Source organism: Nuphar pumila, chromosome 13 (assembly GCF_984573655.1).
Source record: "Nuphar pumila chromosome 13, dmNupPumi1.hap1.1, whole genome shotgun sequence".
NCBI classification, from domain to species: Eukaryota; Viridiplantae; Streptophyta; class Magnoliopsida; order Nymphaeales; family Nymphaeaceae; genus Nuphar; species Nuphar pumila.
In genome coordinates, this window is record NC_143261.1 from 34309741 (window position 1) to 34314854 (window position 5114).

The 5114-nt window shown below is 42.4% G+C and overlaps 1 pseudogene across 1 annotated transcript; it reads left to right on the forward strand.

The window, feature by feature from the left end:
- The first annotated feature begins 1601 nt into the window (after positions 1-1601).
- Positions 1602-4092, forward strand: LOC149818253 (putative pentatricopeptide repeat-containing protein At3g49142 pseudogene; annotated as a pseudogene). The gene is made up of 2 exons (XR_016427281.1): positions 1602-1740; positions 1906-4092. The product of XR_016427281.1 is annotated as a putative pentatricopeptide repeat-containing protein At3g49142 pseudogene (transcript).
- The last annotated feature ends 1022 nt before the right edge of the window (positions 4093-5114 follow it).

Below are 5114 nucleotides of genomic sequence, written 5' to 3' on the forward strand. Positions count from 1 at the left end.
AAACACAGGCAATATCATGCTTTTGGTGTTAACAAGATGCCCTTTTGCAACGGAATATCAATTTGATTATTGGAAAAAAGAAATTTGTGGGTCTTTGCTCTGGCGAGAATTCCTTCTCTTGACCATATCTAGCCACCTTTGATATTTCCAGCCAACTTCAAGCCAGAGTCCTGCTGCTAATGTCCCTGTCACTGAGAAGGTTCCTTCAAAAGTGAAGCTTTATATTGCAAACTTATGCTTCTACTTTTGCTCTATTGCATTTTTAATGTAAAACTTACACAGCTTTTAATCATCTGCAGAGACCAAGGGACAAATCCATTGATTTGAGATCCCATGTAAGAGATGACAAATTATGTTTATCCTGGATTATATTCTGATGTCCCTTTCGGAAGTGCCATACGCTATACATTTATGCTTGTTAACCCCTTTTCTATTGCTTGTTAGCTCATATGAAAAACATAAATGTGTTCAATGCTTCTTTTGTTGCATCTTTTTGCTACTCTATGTGCCTGAGTAGCTACCATCAGTGTTTGCTAGCCTCCTTCTCATCCGTTATCCACATTATGGAGTGTAGATCAGGAGGCAATCAACGGCAGAACTTGAGTTGTTCCAAAAGCGATGGGATCAAGCTGTAACAGAGGACAATTGGTTGGATCGTTTGGAATATATCACAAGAAAACGGGAATGAGAGCAACTCTATCACCACCAGAATCCGTGCTCAGATTTTAAGCCATATCTACCATGATACCCGTGTATTAATTTTGGCATGCCATACCTCGTGCAGGATCTAAGCGTTTTTTCAATACATCCACTGTAATGCTTATAATCAGACTGTGAGCCTCCTGGCAATGTCGACAGCACCTACAGGGGTTTATTTTGTATCTTTATGGTGTTGGTGCGTGTGCATTGCTACTTTTCTAGTATGAACTAGATCAGTATTGTTTTAATAATAGGCTCTAGAAACAGTTTATCTTAATCTTTTATGTAAATCACATAAGATTGCTTTCATTTCAATTCAACCACAATGCTCAGTCCTCAATTTCAGATAAAGTTATAATAATGTAAGTTGGATATGAACGCCTTGCGCTTTATGTTCAAGAATGTAAAGTCTTTATTGGTCAAACGGGGTTTGGCCATTCTTTTTTTTTTTTATGCAGGTGAGCGAAGTTGGACCTTATAATTTTAATTAAAAGTCAAATTGTGATGAATTAGTTATTTGGGTTGAAATATGACAATACTAAGCGTATAGGTGGCATTTCATAACAATCGCAAAGCATGTTTTGGGTAGCAAACAGAAAATGAAAATAATCAAGAAATATTCTGATTGTGCAACCACATCAAGTGGAGGCTGCATGATGCTATTTTGTGGTATAAGAAAAATACCTGAAAACTCAATAAGGCCATTGTTTAGCGGGCTCAAGCAAAAAGCCACTGAACGTCAAATCTTAGAATCGATTTACGGCCTGAAACTGCTGAATCCTTAATAGGATTCAAAAATCAAACTACTGAGTGGTTTGAAGGAAAGGCTTGACGACATGAAGCTCCGAAGCCATTGGTGGCTTGAAAGTAAAACCTTCAGCGGTGGTTGTTTCATGGTTAGAAGCCAAAAACTTTTATAAGCTCTGCAAGCAAGAAAGAAAGAAAGAAAACTATGAGAGCGTCTATCGTCATGCCGAATCCTAACCACGCGTGAGCGTCAGGTTTATATGTACCTTACATTTAAAAGCAAGCTGAATGGGGGTAGGCCACGTTCATTTTTGAATCTCAACAACGTTTCTGCTTGAATTTGGACAAGGTCAAATATTAGTAGTTATTAGGTTCGCGTTCTGTGAGAAAGGACTACTTCTCATGGAAAGCCTAGCTTCCTTCTAAAGTGCATGCACTGATCAAAATCAAATAATGCAGGGGAATTCCTCTATCGTGATTTGTGAAGGAAACGCAATGGGGACGGCGGCGGCCGGGAAGGGGAGAGGGTGGAGGTGGCGGCTGGTTCGCACTTACTTGAAGTGAACTATTGATTGATCTGATGCTTTCAGCTATTAACGGTGATGTCACAAGGGTCATCTTCATCAGTTTGCTCTTGCTTTCTTTGGAATCAAAATCGATGAGCGTTGCCCTTGCAGCTCCACGAGTAGCGAAAAACGTCGTCGTCGTGGGTTTTGAGCTTCGCAGCCGCCTGCGATTTCTTTGGCAGTGGAATGAGCCCATCGTCGTGACCGATGCCGAGGCGGTTTATAATCACGAACATGCTGCCTACAAACGATTCTTGGTGGACAGATTCGCGTCATTGCTCACTTCCTCTCCCAGCTTAGCATCTGTGCGTCAGGTCCATTCCCAACTCTTGGTAACTGGACTTCAGCACAGCAACCTCTTGGCTGCCAAGCTCATTACCTCCTACTCGCTCTACGGTGGCATCTCGCTCTCCCGCCTCGTCTTTGACAAGGGCAGGGAGAAGCACGTCTTCATGTGGAACGCCATCATCAGGGCCTATGCCAAGAATGGACGCAACCTAGAGGCTCTGAACCTCTACTCCCGGATGCTCAGCCATGGCACCGCGCCCGATAAGTTCACCTTCCCGTTCGTTCTCAAAGCATGCGCCCAGTTGTCGGAGTCTTCCGTGGGCCGGGCAACCCATTGTCGCGTCATTGTCATCGGGATGGAGACCGATGTGTACATGGGAACAGCCCTCTTGCACATGTATGCGAAATCGGGTCTTATGGACGACGCACGCCAGTTGTTTGATGAAATGCCTGCCAGAGACTTGGTTTCTTGGAATTCGATGATTGCTGGATATGCGCAGAACGGTCGTGCTGAGGAATCATTGAGCTTGCTTCGCCAGATGCAGTTCTCGGGGAACCTGGTCTCGCCCGACGCTTTCACGGTTGTTGCCATTCTCTCCGCCTGTGCCCACCTGGGCGCTTTGGATCACGGCAAGTGCGTTCATGATTTTGTAATCAGAAATAGGGTAGAATTCAATACCATCTTGGGAACTGCCCTTATAGACATGTACTCCAAGTGCGGAAGTATAGCCATGGCTCATCGAGCATTTAGCCTGATAGGGAGACCCGACGTTGTTTCATGGGGCGCTTTGATTACTGCATACGGCGTTCATGGGCGTGGCAACAATGTGGTCAAGGCTTTCTCTGAGATGTTGCAAACCAATGTCAAACCGGATTATGTAACTTTTGTTTTGCTCCTTTCCGCGTGCAGTCATGCTGGCCTTGTCGATTATGGGCTAAAATGCTTCAGATCCATGTCTTCAGAGCATAACATCGTACCTGGGGTTGAGCATTATGCATGTACAGTTGATCTCTTGGGTCGTGCTGGCCGTTTGCAGGAGGCATTCAATTTCATCAAATCGATGCCAATAACAGCCAACACGTACGTATGGGGGGCGCTTCTTGGTGCTTGTCGAATTCATCGGAACCCCGATCTTGGGGAAGTTGCAGCGCAAGAGCTATTTCAGCTACAGACTAGAGATACTGGGCATTTTGTCTGTCTTTCGAATATATATGCTGATGCCGGGAGATGGGACGATGTGGGGAGACCCAGAACTGTGATGAAAGACAAAGGATTAACAAAGGTTCCTGGGTGCAGTTTTATAGAGCATGAGAGGAGTATTCATACTTTTCTGGTGGGAAATTCATCACACCCCCAATTTGTAGAGATTCATTCTATGTTGAAGACTTTAGCAGCACGAATGGAGGAAGTGTGCTCTGAAACACCAAGGAACACTGTGCTTGGTGATCTGGACTCTCCATTGAAAAACCAAATTCATAGTGAAATGTTGGCGATAGCATTTGGGATCATCAATACGGCTGCAGGAACCACCATTAGGGTCAGCAAGAACCTCAGAGTCTGTGCAAATTGCCACAGTGCTACCAAGTTGATATCTAAGATTGTGGAGCGGGAAATCATTGTTAGGGACACAAACCGCTTTCATCATTTTAAGGGTGGCAGCTGTTCATGTGGCGATTATTGGTGAAGACTGAATAACAATAAAACTTAAAATAGTGGATCGGTGAATCGTCTATGGTCATGTTGCTCCTTGTAATAGCTGTAAAAGTTATAATGAAAACGGGTGTAGCTGTCTCCATCATCTTTTTGACAGGCGGAGAAATATCATTGAATGTAAAGGTTAACGGGACATCACCCGAGGAAACAAGATAAGTGAAGTGACCATACCTGAGCCATGACCTAACAGACAGCCAGGCAAACAAGACAACCCAACAGCAACTCACAAAGCGAGACAAAAACCATTTGTACAAAAAATTAATGTTGCTGATCAAACGATTGGTTTAGCAGGGAACCTAGATTTCTTGCTCCTGGCGGATTGTAATTCCTCTGTGGCCATTTGAGCTTAATCCAGATGTGAACCGCTCTCTGAATGATCAAACTGTCCACCAGGTTAGAAATAACCACCAGCGCCATACTCTGAACCACCCTTTCCCCTGCTACAAGAGAAAGGGACTGTCGGTACCATAGAAACCTTCCCAAGACTAATTTAGAAGTTGCCTGAAAAATATAGAAGCACCAGTTCAAAATGCTCTGTGATGACTTGGCTGCCATTAACAAGCCTGTAAGTTTTTTAGCTTCTACAAGGCATGGAGCAACACTACAAAAAATTCCACTTTTATTGGCATGAAAATCGCCCCAACAATAAGTCAGTAAGTGTGCTATAGGTCACGTCCCTATAGCTTTTACCGATGCTAAATGGTCGCACCAATAAACATTGTCTTTATTAGTGCTAAATTTGCACCAATAAAAATCTCTTTAATGGCACTAATATGGTGTTGGTAAAGATATTCTTTATATTTTTAATTAAAAATTATCATCTTTATTGGTGCAATTTTTTTTTGCACCATTAAAACTTGTCTGGTGCATTTTTTGCACCAATAAAATTTTTTGGCATATTTTTCATGCCAGTAAAGTGATATTTTTTAGCACGAAAAATGCACCAAAAAAATTAACTTTACTGGCTATTTAAGATTTTTTTTTCTCGTTATCAATCTGTTCATATATACATTTATTTATTCATAACCTACTCATACATAGAGTCAATAATATATATATGTTCATTCATCAACCTTGCTTATACATTCAATATTATATAC